A 15,020-nucleotide genomic window follows, 5' to 3' on the forward strand; every position below is an offset into this window, starting at 1 on the left:
TTACTTCATTTACAATGGGCAAGGCGTGTGGCAAGGGACGTGGAAGTGGACATTCTGGTGATGGTTCGTGCAGAGGATGAGGCCGTGGCCAAGGTGAAAATGTGCCACAACCAACAGCCACATCTTCTCGCTCCCACTTCTTGACCGAATTACTAGGGAAGCACAGGACAACACCAGTATTGAGAACTGATGAGTGTGAACAGGTTATTAATTGGATAGCAGATAATACTTCCAGTTACCTGGGCACCACCACCTCCGGTCTGTCTTCCACACGGTCAACTCTTAGTAGCCGTGAGTCTCGACCGCATACTCCTCCTCACCCTGATGCTCCTTCCTCCCACCATGCCTAGTGTCGTCAGACAGCAAGTGATCCCACACTTGGACACTCTGAAGAGCTGTTCACTGGTCCATTTCCATATTTGGGCCCCTCGCCTGATACGCTTGAAGTGGTGGAAGAGGAGATCCCATGTTGCGATGCCCAAATATTTGAACAGCCACGGCCACAGGAAGTCGACGTTGGCAATCTGTCACAAGAGGTGGACGATGACGAGACACAATTGCCAGGAAGTGAGGAGGAGGATCGTGGTGCGCAAGTGGAAGAGGAGGAGGTGGTGGATGATCTAGTAACTGACCTAACGTGGAAGGAGGACATGCAGAGTGAGGCCAGCAGCACACAGGGGGAGGGAGGCAGAGTACCCCAACAGGCAGGAAGAAGCAGTGTGGTGGCCGCAGACAGAAGGCAGGCAACCGTTCCCCGTAACACCAACACGAGGGACGTTGCCAGTACAAGCGGTAGGTCTTCCAGAGTCTGGAATTTTTTTAAAGACTCTGCTGATAACCCCAAAAAGGCCATATGTTCCACCTGCCATGCCAGCATCATCAGGGGTGACAAAACTACCAGCCTGACCACCACCAGCATGATCAGGCACATGGCAGCAAAGCACCAGACTTTGTGGGGCGAAACCCAGGGTCCACGACCAGTGTCACCGGGTGTCACCACTGCTTCTTCCACTGTTGTGCGTGCAATAGAACCCCCTGTTGTGTGTGCAAGGCAATCCCCTGTCCATACTGCATGTAAAGATGCCCCCTCCTCTCAGTCTTCACTTGTTATGGCAGTTTCTCAAGAAACAGCATCAACGTCCACGTCCACGTCCCACCGCAGCGTTCAATTGTCCATATCCCAGACCATTGAACGAAAGCGGAAATTCGCAGCTAACGCCCCACAGGCCACAGTCCTAAATTCGCACATTTCACGACTGCTTGCGTTGGAAATGCTGCCTTTTAGGCTGGTGGAGACGGAATCCTTCCGCAATCTTATGGCGGTGGCCGTCCCTCGGTACTCGGTCCCCAGCCGACACTATTTTGCCCGGTGTGCCATCCCCGCACTACACAAGCACGTGTCCCAAAGCATCTGCCGTGCCCTCAACAACGCAGTTACTGGGAGAGTCCACCTGACAACGGACACGTGGACAAGTGCTTGTGGCCAGGGACGGTACATCTCTCTGACGGCACACTGGGTAAACATAGTGGAAGCCGGGACCCAGTCGGACCTTGGGACGGAACACATCCTCCCCACACCGAGGATTGCGGGCCCTATGTCAGTCAGAGTTGCCCCCACAGTGTACAGCTCCTGCGCATCCTCCTCCTCCTCCTCCTCATGTTCAGCCTCCATCTCAGATATCACCACATCAGTTACAAGCTGGAAGCATTGCAGTACTGCCTCCGCCAAGTGGCAACAGGCTGTGCTGAAACTCATAAGCTTAGGTGATAAACCTCACACTGCTTGTGAGTTGTGGACAGCTGTGAAAGAGCAGGCAGATCTGTGGCTGAGACCGCTGAACCTACATCCCGGCATGGTCGTGTGTGACAATGGCCGTAACCTGGTGGCGGCTCTGAGGCGAGGTGAGATCACACACGTACCATGCCTGGCTCATGTGCTTAACCTCGTGGTTCAGCGGTTTCTTAAATCGTACCCCGAGTTGCCAGATCTGCTCGTGAAAGTACGCCGCCTGTCAGCTCATTTTCGCAAGTCGGCTACAGCTTCCGCCGCCCTTGCTGTGTTGCAGCAGCGTTTGCAGCTTCCGGCATACCGACTGGTGTGTGATGTCCTCACACGTTGGAACTCTACCCTCCACATGTTGCAAAGGATTTGTGAGCAGAAGAGAGCAGTTGTGGAGTACCAGCTGCAACAAGGCCGTCGATATTCAGGTCAGACTCCACACATAAGACCTCAGGAGTGGACCTGGATGTCTGACATATGTACCATCCTGACAAACTTTGAGGAGGCCACCAAGATGGTGAGTGGCGATGACGCCATCATTAGTGTCAGCATCCCACTTGTCTGTCTTTTGCAACGCTCTCTGCAGAGAATTAAAGAGGAAGCATTGCAGCCAGAGTATGATGAGATGGATCAAGAAGCCGTAGCGGGCGATTACACACAGCCCAGCCTCATCTCATCCCAACGTGTATTGGGGGACAATGAGGGAGAGGAGGAGGAGGAGGAAGAACAGGAGCTGCTATCATGCGATGTAGACGGTAGTACCTGTACAAGTGTCATACCGTCGGTTCAGCGTGGGTGGCCTGAGGACAGGGGGGAGGAGGAAGAGGAGGAGGAGGAGGAGAGCATGGTCAGTCGTCATCTTGGTGAGGACACGGAAATCTTGCTCGTTACCAGTCTGGCACGCATGGCTGACTTTATGTTACGCTGCCTTAACCGTGACCCTCGCGTTGTCAAAATGTTGGGTGACAGTCATTACTGGTTGGTGACACTTGTAGACCCCCGCTACAAGGAGAACTTTCACTCTCTTATTCCTGAGGTGGAGAGGTCTACAAAAATGGGACAGTACCAGAAGGCCCTTGCTGCAGAACTCTTAAAAAAATTCCCATCTGAACACGCTAGCGGCAGAGGTCACAGTTCGTTGCCCAACCAAGGCGTACAGGCGAGAGAGATGCAACTCCAATCCAGCAGAGGCAGGGGAACACTGTCTACACTCTGGGACAGTTTTCTGACACCCGCCCAGCTTACAGGCCCTGAGGCACGGGGTACTCTCACAAGGAGTGGAAAGTTTCAAAAGATGGTGAGGGAGTACCTTGCCGACCGTACCAGCGTCCTCCGTGATTCCTGTGTGCCTTTTAATTATTGGGTATCCAAGCTGGACACTTGGAATGAACTCGCTCTGTACGCCTTGGAGGTCCTGGCCTACCCTGCCGCTAGCGTGTTACCGGAGCGTGTTTTTAGTGCCGCTGGGGGAATTATAACTGATAAGCGCACTCGCCTGTCAACTGACAATGCTGACAAGCTGACCCTTATCAAAATGAACAAGGGCTGGATTGGGCCAGACTTCTCATCACCACCAAATGACAGCAGAGTAACATAAAGTCAAATCCACTGTGTTATTTCGGGAGGTGTATTCACATGCACCGCTTCACACCCACACATGGGTATACGCTTCCTCGTTTCGGCTGTTTTATCTTCTTCTCCTTATCCTCAGCCTCCACCACCACTATACCACCAGGGTGCCAGCATTGCAAGTTCCTCCGTCCTTATTTTTGGCAGCTTTTGCTTGCAAGGCATAAGCAAATACTATGGGACACCCACTCCCCAATAATGGGACTTATGTTTGTAATATGCTGTACTGCATGGCTCTTGTAAGGGGCATTGCAAGTTGCTCCGTCCTAATTTTTGGCAGCTTTTGCTTGGAAAGCATAAGCAAATACCATGATACACCCATTCCCCAATAATGGGACTTATGTTTGTAATATGCTGTACTGCATGGCTCTTGTAAGGGGCATTGCAAGTTGCTCCGTCCTAATTTTTGGCAGCTTTTGCTTGGAAAGCATAAGCAAATACTATAGGGCACCCACTCCCCAATAATGGGACTTATGTTTGTAATATGCTGTACTGCATGGCTCTTGTAAGGGGCATTGCAAGTTGCTCCGTCCTAATTTTTGGCAGCTTTTGCTTGCAAGGCATAAACAAATACTATGGGACACCCACTCCCCAATAATGGGACTTATGTTTGTAATATGCTGTACTGCATGGCTCTTGTAAGGGGCATTGCAAGTTGCTCCGTCCTAAATTTTGGCAGCTTTTGCTTGGAAAGCATAAGCAAATACTATGGGAGACCCACTCCCCAATAATGGGACTTATGTTTGTAATATGCTGTACTGCATGGCTCTTGTAAGGGGCATTGCAAGTTGCTCCGTCCTAATTTTTGGCAGCTTTTGCTTGCAAGGCATAAGCAAATACTATGGGTCACCCACTCCCCAATAATGGGACTTATGTTTGTAATATGCTGTACTGCATGGCTCTTGTAAGGGGCATTGCAAGTTGCTCCGTCCTATGTTTTGGCAGCTTTTGCTTGCAAGGCATAAACAAATACTATGGGACACCCACTCCCCAATAATGGGACTTATGTTTGTAATATGCTGTACTGCATGGCTCTTGTAAGGGGCATTGCAAGTTGCTCCGTCCTAATTTTTGGCAGCTTTTGCTTGGAAAGCATAAGCAAATACTATGGGACACCCACTCCCCAATAATGGGACTTATGTTTGTAATATGCTGTACTGCATGGCTCTTGTAAGGGGCATTGCAAGTTGCTCCGTCCTAATTTTTGGCAGCTTTTGCTTGGAAAGCATAAGCAAATACTATGGGACACCCACTCCCCAATAATGGGACTTATGTTTGTAATATGCTGTACTGCATGGCTCTTGTAAGGGACATTGCAAGTTGCTCCGTCCTAATTTTTGGCAGCTTTTGCTTGCAAGGCATAAGCAAATACTATGGGACACCCACTCCCCAATAATGGGACTTATGTTTGTAATATGCTGTACTGCATGTGACGTGCCCCCTGGGCCGTGTGTACACGTGTGTGGGATACCCGGTGCCGGGTCTCTGGGGTCTGTAGTCTCCGTGGCGGTGACCCGGTCCCGTGGCTCAGGCTAGTCAAACCAGTGGCAGTCTTTCTTAGGTTTTGAGGTTAATTGTCCGACTGCGCCACCCGTGGATTGCGGTCAGGGAGTACCACCGCTGCGAGGCAGACCGCTGAGGCTGGTGTTGTGTGCGCAGCAGAGAATGGGATAACTCCCCACGGGAGGAGTATAGCCTCAGGGCAGTGAGTGTGGATGATGGGGGTGATGGTGCACGAGCGCAGCAAGAACGACTCAGAGTCTTTGCAGTGCAGTTCAGGGTCTTTACTGATGATTATAAGGTAGACCCTCCCGGGAGTACTGGCTAGCATAAGAGGCTTGGTCAGTCTGTGAGCAAGCAGGAGTTCCCCAGGCCAGGTGGAGTTGTAGGCCTCCCCATCTGTCTGCACTCTCCCTGGCTACCTTGCTGTAAGCGGGTAGAAGTAGCCCACGTCCCTGAGTGTACCGTGTAGTGCTCACCCGTATGGCTGGTGACTTGGGGCCTTCTGTTAGCCTCCGCTCCACGACGGCGGTGCTGGTCCCTTGCTTGTGACTGAGCCTCCGGGCTTCTATGGCCAGAGGACCTGAAATCCCCTGCCGGCTGGTTTCTGCTGCTGGATATATAAGTCCTCACAGCCTCGGACTCCTGTGTCCGGTTCCTATTGTCTTCTGCCAGGGCAAGCTCTGCTCAGCTTCCAGCCCCTGGTCTTTAGCTCCTAGCTCCTGCAGAGCTCCTTGCTGTTACTTTCCCTTGCTCTCACTCTGACTCTGACTGTTCTCTGTTCTCTGACTCACTCAACCCTGCCCCAGATCCAGTTTATAAGGGCAGAATTCTCCCCTCCCAGGACTGGGGCAGGAGGATGTTGCATGTTTAAGGGATCCTGACCAGGAAACCTCCCATTTGCTCTCCGACGTAATATCTCTATTACTGTGGTGACCAGACCCCTGCGGTGCCACACATGGCTCTTGTAAGGGGCATTGCAGTTCCTCATAATTTTTGGAAAGCCTTCCATTCACTGCTTAGGCCAACAGTGCACAGGAGACCCAGTTGCTATAAATGAAAAAAAAGGTTTAGTTAACGCCCTCTGACCTCCATGTCATTTCCAAGGGGCATTGGAGTGCCTCGAAATTTTTGGTAGGCATTGCACTCACTGTATGCCCTATAACTGTGTAGCCGAACCGCTCCTTTTGTTACAGAAACATATCCTACAAGACATATCTGGTTGACTGGCCTGATATTGATGTGAATGGTCCCTGTTTCTCCTGCTCTTTCTCCTTTGCCACTACCTCATCCATCATTTATCTCCTGAAGCTTTGTTTTAATGGGAGTCATAGAACTTGGATAGTAGCAGGAAAACATCCAGCAATCCTCGGAGGAGGTAGGATATGCGCCAAAACGCTGACCACCTCAGGCCTAGCCGCTACTACATACATGCGCTTGCATTACAACAAAACAAAGCAGATGCTAACTTCTATCATCCTCATCATGCTCCTCACCTTGGCACTCTCAACTCCCCTGATGGAGAAGCCAGGGCCCACCGGAGTAGTCTAATAGTTCGGTGGGCTCGGCCAATGCTGCACTAAAGCAGGCCAGGCTAAGAAAAGTGTGGGAAAGGTTACCGGGACAAATAGGGGTGGCTGGGGACCGAGTATGGACACCCGGCCACCCCCTGGAGGCTGGGGAGCAAGCGGGGACACCCGGCCACCAGGCAGCTGGGGACTGAGTATGGATACCAGGCTGCCGACACAGCCATGGCGTGGTGGCCAGATTCCGCCTCCACATGCCTAAAAGGCCCAATTTAAAGTGCAAGCAAGCAAGCAGTATGGTATTGCAGCCTGGGGGTGGGTGGGTGGCAGGCTGCATACTTGCGCTTGCATTGCAAGGAATGGGAGAGGTACAATTGAACACTGCCCTGGGACAAGGACTTGAATGGGGATAGTTGCAATTCTGCAACGACAGGTGCAAGGTGGGAGGCATCTTTGCATGTACCATGAACAGGGGTTTGGCATGCACACACTACAGCGGAATAGGCTCTCCTTCCCACTAAATGCACTGGGGAGGGCACAGGTAATGTTTTGGTATACGCGCTTAATCTTATGTATAAGGCACACCAGGACAAATAGGGGCGGCTGGGGACTGAGTATGGATACCTCGCTGCCGAAGCAGCCATGAGGTAATGGCCAGCTTCGGCCTCCTCCAAACTAAAAGGCCCCATTTCAAGTGCAAGCTAGCAGTATGGAATTGCAGTCTGGGGGTGGGTGGGTGGCAGGCTGCACACTTACACTTGCATTAAAAGAAAACATAGCAGATGCTAACTTCTGTCATCATCATCATGCTCCTCACCTTGGCACTCTCAACTCCACCGATGGAGAAGTCAGGGCCCACCGGAGGAGTCTGGTTCTCTGGTGGGCTCGTCCAATGCTGCCTAAAGCAGGCCGGGCTAAGAAAAGTGTGTGGGGGGATGTTCCAAGGAGAAATAGGGGCGGCTGGGGACCGTTTATGGACACCCGGCTGCCCCCAGGCGGCTGGGGACCGTGTGTGGACACCCGGCCGCCGGGCAGCTGGGGACTGAGTATGGATTCCAGGCCGCCAACACAGCCATGACGTGGTGGCCAGATTCCGCCTCCACATGCCTAAAGGGCCCAATTTCAAGTTCAAGCAAGCAAGCAGTATGGTATTGCAGCCTGGGGGTGGGTGGGTGGCAGGCTGCATACTTGCGCTTGTATTGCAAGGAATGGGGGAGGTACAATTGAACACTGCCCTGGGACTAGAACTTGCATGGGGATAGTTGCAAGTCTGCATCTTCTGATGCGGCAAGGATCACTTATGATGGGCACACTTTTAGACAGTGACCTGGGAGTCAGAGATGCTTCCAGGGGTCTTCCCCATGCTGTTCCCATGTCTTTTCAGCACTTTATGCATGTGTCACACAGCACATGGACAGATAAGGTTGTAAAATGTTAAAATGACATTTCCCAGTGAATGCATTTGTCATAGTTGAAAGCAATACAAAAGTGCAAAAACGCATAAAAAATGCTACTTGTGAACATAGCCGAAGGTGTGGAGGAGTATTTTTGTTTTTGGTCATTTATTTTAACATATACACAAGTCTTTTCCCTGGAAAGGATGTTCCTTAACATATTTCACAGGAAAAAAGTTTCACTTTCGTTTTTGAACGTTTTATTGTGAGCCCGTAAAAGTGGCTTAATACCTCTGACCACGTTGTTGACAGCAGTGACCTGGGGGTCAGAAATGCTTCCTGGGGCGATCCCCATGCTGTCCCCATGTCATTTGAGCACTGTCACTATCGTTTTGGGCACTTGTTAGGCTTTTAAAAGACTGCCGGGGGTGCCACCGCAAAAATGCTCGAGTCTCCCATAGACTAACATTGGGCTCGTTGCTCGGGTTGAGCACCCGAGTATCACGGCGAGCTCGGCCCGAGCTTCGAGCACCCGAGCATTTTAGTGCTCGCTCAACACTACTCCTAAACAGAAAAGTTGTTGCAGAACACAAAAAGACAAACTGACAAAAAAAGTACTAGAGGTCCCAGAAGGACCAAACGAACTGACAGAGAAAGGCACAGAAGCACCTGGCTAGAGAAACAGTCAAACACTGAAGTCCAGCACAGCCAAAAGGCAGATGGTCACGTGACCGCAAAACAAAAGATGGAAAAAACAAACAGGAGGGTTCTAACAGTACCCCCTCTTTTATGAAGATCCTCCGGATCCTCCAGGCCCAGGCCTATCTAGAAACCTCTTGTGGAAAGCTTTAACAAGCCTAGGAGCAGAGACATCATCCGTCCTTACCCAGGAGTTGTCTTCGGGACCGAAACCCTTGCAGGAGACGAGATACTGTAATCTCCCTCTATGCCATCTAGAATTCAAGATACAAGAAATTTCATATTCGCCGTCTTCCACCACAGGAGGAACTGTGACAGTGGCGTCCCTATCTGATACATCAGCCTTTTTCAACAAGGAAACATGAAACACAAGATTAATCTTCCAGGAAGTAGGGACATCCAACCTAACAGCAGACGGGTTAACAACCTGAAGCACTTTAAATGGACCCCCAAACTTAGGACCCAGTTTTTTAGAGGGAATCCTCAACCTCAGGTTCTTCAAGAACAACCAAACCATGTCACCCACAGTAAACAAAACCTCCTCCTTACGTTTCCTGTCAAAATACTTCTTGGACTTCTTGTTAGCTTCTTGAAGGTTGCAACGTACATTAGTCCAAACTCTCTCCAAATCACCAGAAAAATTCTCCTCCTCCGGCACCGCCGACCCCAATTTGGAGAACGAACCAAAAGACGGATGTCTCCCAGTGCAACAAAAAAAGGAGAACACCCAGCAGAGGAGGATGTATGATTGTTAAGAGCAAATTCTGCCAGAGTCAAAACTCAGACCACACCTCTTGATTGTCCGCCACAAAACAATGCAAAAACTGTTCAACATCCTGGTTCTTTCTTTCTGTCTGTCCATTAGACTCAGGATGATACCCAGACGAAAATGACAAATGGACTCCCAACCTGTCACAAAAAGCACGCCAAAAGCGAGCCACAAACTGAGGTCCTCTATCAGAAACAATATCCGTGGGAACGCCATGGAGCTTGACAATCTCCTTAATAAACGCCTTAGCGAGTGTCTTGGCGCAGGGCAACATAATGAATGGAACCAAATGACACATCTTACTAAAATGGTCCACGACCACCCAGATGACAGTAAAACCCTCGGACACAGGAAGATCAGTAATAAAATCCATTGTAAGATGCGTCCAAGGCGCACTAGGAACCTCCAGAGGGCAAAACAACCCCGCAGCAGGAGTATGTGAAGCCTTAGACCTAGCACATACAGTACATTGACGCACCCACTTGATGACTTCCTTCTGCCATCCAGGCCACCAAAAACTGCGACTGATAAGTCTCTTAGTCTCCGAAATTCCTGGATGACCTACCAACTGAGACTCATGACACTCCACAAACAAATCTCTCCTAAAAGCTCTAGGCACGAACAACCTCCCATGGGGATTGTTAGATGGAGCATCATCTTGAGCTTTCAGAATCCCATTCTCCAAAATGGAGTTCAATGCCATCACCACAACTCCTTTCTGTAAAATGCTCTCCTCCTCCTCGGCACCCACCGTAGGAGAGAAGCTGCGAGATAAAGCATCTGCTTTAACATTCCTAGTACCAGGGATATAGGTAACAGAAAAATGAAACCGAGAAAAAAAAAGTGCCCACCTAGCTTGACGGGCATTGAAGCGCTTGGCAGCATCCAGATAGATCAAATTCTTATGATCTGTGAAAACCTGAATAGGAAATGTAGCGCCTTCCAAAAAATGACGCCAATGTTCAAACGCGAGTTTAATAGCCAGCAACTCCCGATTTCCAACATCATAATTCAGGTCGGTTTCCGAATTTTTTTTCGAAAAGAAGGCACAAGGATGTACTCCACCCTTGTTCTCCTGAGACAAAACTGCTCCGACCCCCACCGATGAAGCATCGACCTCGACCAAAAAAGGCTTGGTCTCATCAGGCTGCATAAGGATAGGGGCAGAACTGAACCTCTCTTTGAGATACTCAAACGCTTCAATGGCCTCAGTAGTCCACTGGACCGTATTCGCACCTTTCCTGGTGAGATCAGTCAGAGGCTTAACAATTACAGAAAAATTCTTAATGAATTTCCTGTAATAATTGGCAAAACCCAAAAATCTCTGTATAGATTTCAAACCAATAGGCCTAGGCCATTCCTGCACAGCCTGAACCTTCACAGGGTCCATCTCAAAGCCCTTGCTGGAGACAATGTAGCCCAAAAACCTAATTTTCTGCACAGCGAACTCACATTTCTCCAGCTTACAAAAGAGTGAATTATCACTCAATAACTGCAAAACTTCACGTACACTCTGCCAATGGGACTCCAGATCTGGTGAATAAATAAAAATGTCATCCAAATACACAACCACATTCTTACCAATCAAAGGTCTCAGGATGTCATTAATAAGGTTCTGAAAAAATGCAGGTGCATTGGTAAGACCAAAAGGCATCACCAGATTCTCAAAATGACCCACAGGAGTGTTAAAAGCAGTTTTCCATTCATCACCCTCCTTCACTCGTAACAAATTGTATGCCCCCCGGAGATAAATTTTAGAGAACCACTTGGCCCCCACCAACTGGTTAAACAAGTCAGGAATTAACGGCAATGGGTAAGAATTGCGTACAGTAATCTTATTAATTTCACGAAAATCCAGACATGGACGTAAACCCCCGTCCTTTTTTTTTAACAAAGAAAAATCCAACTGCCACAGGCGACTTAGAAGGTCTAATGTGACCAGCAGCCAGGCTAGTCTGTATGTATTCTTCCAAGGCCTTTCTTTCAGGGATAGTCAGAATAAACAAGAGACTCTTGGGACGAGTAGCTCCCGGAACAAACTCAATGGCGCAATCATAATCCCTATAAGGAGGTAAAACTTGCGACTCCTCCTCTAAAAAAACCCTCCAAAAATCTTGAATAGGTACAGGTAATTCCCTTTTTTCCACAGAAGCAATGCGACCATTACAACATTTATCATAGCACTTCGGACTCCAAGACTTAATCACATTAGTAGACCAGTCCAGCAAAGGATTGTGCAGTTTTAACCAGGGCAATCCTAGAACGACCGGAGAAGGTAAATTATCTAATACAACCAAGTCCAAAATTTATTGGTGAACTCCATTGATAGTGAGGGGAAATGCAGCAACCTTGTCAGCAATACATTTCAAGGGAGTGTTATCAATTGCAATCACAGAAATAGGTGATGACAAAGGTTTGGATTTCAATTTAAGGTTTTCCAAAAACCCTTTATCAATCACATTAAGTGTTGAACCACAATCCACAAATACCTGAAATTCAATCAAATTTTCCTGCAGAGTAGTACTCCCAGAAAGAAATACTCCTGCAGAGCATAAACAAGCAATACGGGCGTACCTGACCTTTTTTTTTTCTTTACTTAAACAAAGCTCACAATACTTAATCAAATGGTCAGCTTTACCACAATAAAGACACAATCCCTCGGAGAACCTCCGGTCTCTTTCCTGAGATGGGAGCGGCTTCGCCCCAACCTCCATCGGTTCTCCACCGTCAGAGCAGATTTTCTGGGGACTAGGACCTGGCATTACAGGAGTCTTTAATCTCAGTCTGCTATCTACACAAACAGCTAATTGCATGGCATCCTACAGAGTCTCAGGTGCAGGGAATGCAATTAGCTAATCCTTAACCCTTTCACTCAGACCAGCAAGAAATAGACATTTCAGAGCTGGATCATTCCATTTAACTTCTGAGGCCCATCTTCTGAAGTGTGTGCAATAATTTTGAACATCACCTGACCCCTGATTCGAACGCCTGAGTTCTGCCTCAGCAGATTCGTTCAGGATCGTCATATAATAGCCCCATAGCAGAAAAAAATTCTTCTACAGACCTTAAACATGGATCATTAGGTTGGAGAGAAAAGGCCCACCCCTGTGGTTCTTTGCGCAAAAGTGACATAATAAAACCAATGCGCTGTGATTCATTCCCAGAGGACCTTGGTCTCAAATGAAAATATAACAAACAAGCATTTTTAAAGGAAAAAAAATCTTGCTCTTTACCATAAAAAACATCAGGCAGTCCTACCTTGGGTTCCACAAAATGCGCTTCAGAACAGCTACTCACGTGTTGCTGGAGATCTGCCACCTCCAGAGACAATCCCTGCAGGCGATGAGCCAAATCCTGGATGGAAACAATACTGATCCCCGAATTTCTTTCCTTTTTAGTTTTTTTTTTGGGCTGAACTTACTGTTACGATCTGCAACATGTACTAAGGAAAGATAAGGGAAAACTGTCCCTACAGTAAAACTAAGCTGAATCCCTATGATGTAGCAGGCTGCCTGTTCCTAGCGAACAGACCCGCCTTAGTCCTCGGCTAGTCTGAATGAAGACCTATAGCATAAAGGGAGGGGTCCCTAAAAGAACTAAGGACTGGGACAAAAATGGGACACCTCCTAAACAGACAAGTTGTTGCAGAACACAAAAAGACAAACTGACAAAAAAAAGTACTAGAGGTCCCAGAAGGACCAAACCAACTGACAGAGAAAGGCACAGAAGCACCTGACTAGAGAAACAGTCAAACACTGAAGTCCAGCACAGCCAAAAGGGCGAAGCTGGAATATAAAGGTAGATGGTCACGTGAACGCAAAACACAAGATGGAAAAAACAAACAGGAGGGTTCTAACATTGCAACTGACGTGCTTTTTCTACCTGCTGTCATTTTCCTACACTGAGAGCTTTTATCTTTCATAGTGTACAGCTGGTTTGTATGGTCTTCCCAGACCCTGGCCGAGTGTGCGCAGTAGCTACATTCCAGAAAAGGGTTTAGTTCCTAATATCTGAGGCACCTCTCTCCAGCTGATTCTTTCTATGCAGTAAATAGCTGCTCACCTCTCTCCACCTCACTCTCAGCTCCTGACAAGCTGTTGTTATAAATTTTGTAAAGTCACCAACGCCCAGCACTGACTTCTCCCAGAGCAGTTCTACTAATCAAGGCTCTTCCTGTCCAGAGCTGTGTGTTTGTTTGAATTCCCTGTTATCTCTATATGTAAATATAGTGGTGAAGGTGTAGACCCAGAACAAACCACTGACAGCTAAATGTGTTAAAACAGATCTTGTGCTGAGGTTTATAGTTCTATTAAAACTACAGCTGTGCTTCTCATCATAATTATCACTCAAGGAGGAAAGCCCGCCCTGCCAGAAACCAGGAAGTAAGGAGACTGCATAGCTCTAAGCTGCTCAAGTAACAACTTGAGAATACCCCTTTAATAAAGTTCCCGGCCCACAGTTCTTGTGCTAATGTCACTTCCAGGCTCAAACTTGGGGAGTAATGTAACCGAGGATAGGTGATTTGTATACAACATTCATATCAGCATTCGGTAGCCTCCCTGATCTGTGAGTTTGGGTGGTCTACTGTTTCACAGTGAGCAGCAGTTACTTCTACACATCTCAATGCCACAATAATGTTTTACAAACGTTGAATATAAAGAGCATGCAAACATTATGTCTATGCTGAACACTATTCTGCTATTTTCTTGCCCATTGCCCCCATTGATCTAGGATCCCTGCTTAAACATCCTACTATATTACTGATTGTAATCAGCAATCACAGAGAGAGGACTATTAACTACAACATCTGCATCATTTATAAATACTGTAATTTTGGTCCATACTGAGGTCCCTGGGGTACAACTCTTCCAACATGAGTCCATTTTTAGTATGAGCTAGTTGGTGGCTTGGTGATATGGCATTTCAAGGTCACTTTCATACAGTAGCAAATTGTTCTTAACAAATTTTAACTTATACATTAAGAGCATCAGATTCTCAGTACAATTTACTTTACACAAGTCTACAGGGCCAATTGATCCAAGACTGGTGATTTCTACAACAGTCATCATGAAGAGACAAAAATTGACCAGCATCTCCTAGTAGAATGAAGCATGTGTGAACAGGTGCAAGCTGTTGTGAGTTGTGACTGCTTTAAAAACAAATCAAAAAGTACAGCAGAACGCTGTGTGCGGCCAGATATAGACAAACGTTGAATATATGATATATAAACTATATTACTGCCTGTAGCGTCGGCGTCTCTGCCCCTCACCGTCATGGTCTGGGTCCGGCGTCCTCCAGCTGCCCAGCTGCCCGGGCACTGTGCTTGGGGCGCTCGCGTGCACTCCCTCCCTCTTAAAGGGGCCGCGCGTGCCGTCCTAAAGAGTCCCCGGCCAGTGGCTGGAGGACTGCCCTTATATAAAGCACCTACTCCAAAATGGAGGTGCCTGTGCAAGATTGTTGTTTGTGTGCTAACACTCCTCAGTCCTCAGGTTCCAGTGCCCGCCAGCCTGACTATCAGCCGTGTCCGCTAGCCTGTCTATCAGCCATGCCCGCCAGCCTGTCTTTCAACTGTTCCCGCCTGCCTGTATATCAGCCGTACCAGGCAGCCTGTCCATCAGCCATACCTGCCTGCTTGTCTATCTGCAGTGCCCGCCTGCCTATCGGCTGTGACCGCGTGCTTGTCTACCCGCATCACCTGCCTGTCTACCAGCCGGGCTCATCTG

The 15,020-nt window shown here is 48.3% G+C and overlaps 1 long non-coding RNA gene across 1 annotated transcript in view; it reads right to left on the reverse strand.

Annotated features, from left to right (window-relative positions):
• The window catches only part of LOC141174051 (uncharacterized), a 31,020-nt gene extending 17,515 nt beyond the window's left edge, over positions 1-13,505 (reverse strand). The window contains exon 1 of the long non-coding RNA XR_012252760.1: positions 13,360-13,505. This is a non-coding gene — a long non-coding RNA (uncharacterized lncRNA). The remainder of the gene's footprint in view (positions 1-13,359) is intronic.
• Positions 13,506-15,020: the final 1,515 nt, after the last annotated feature.

The sequence above is a fragment of the Phyllobates terribilis genome, unplaced genomic scaffold (genome assembly GCF_046119375.1).
Source record: "Phyllobates terribilis strain yellow unplaced genomic scaffold, ASM4611937v1 Scaffold_13__5_contigs__length_258822181, whole genome shotgun sequence".
NCBI lineage: Eukaryota > Metazoa > Chordata > Amphibia > Anura > Dendrobatidae > Phyllobates > Phyllobates terribilis.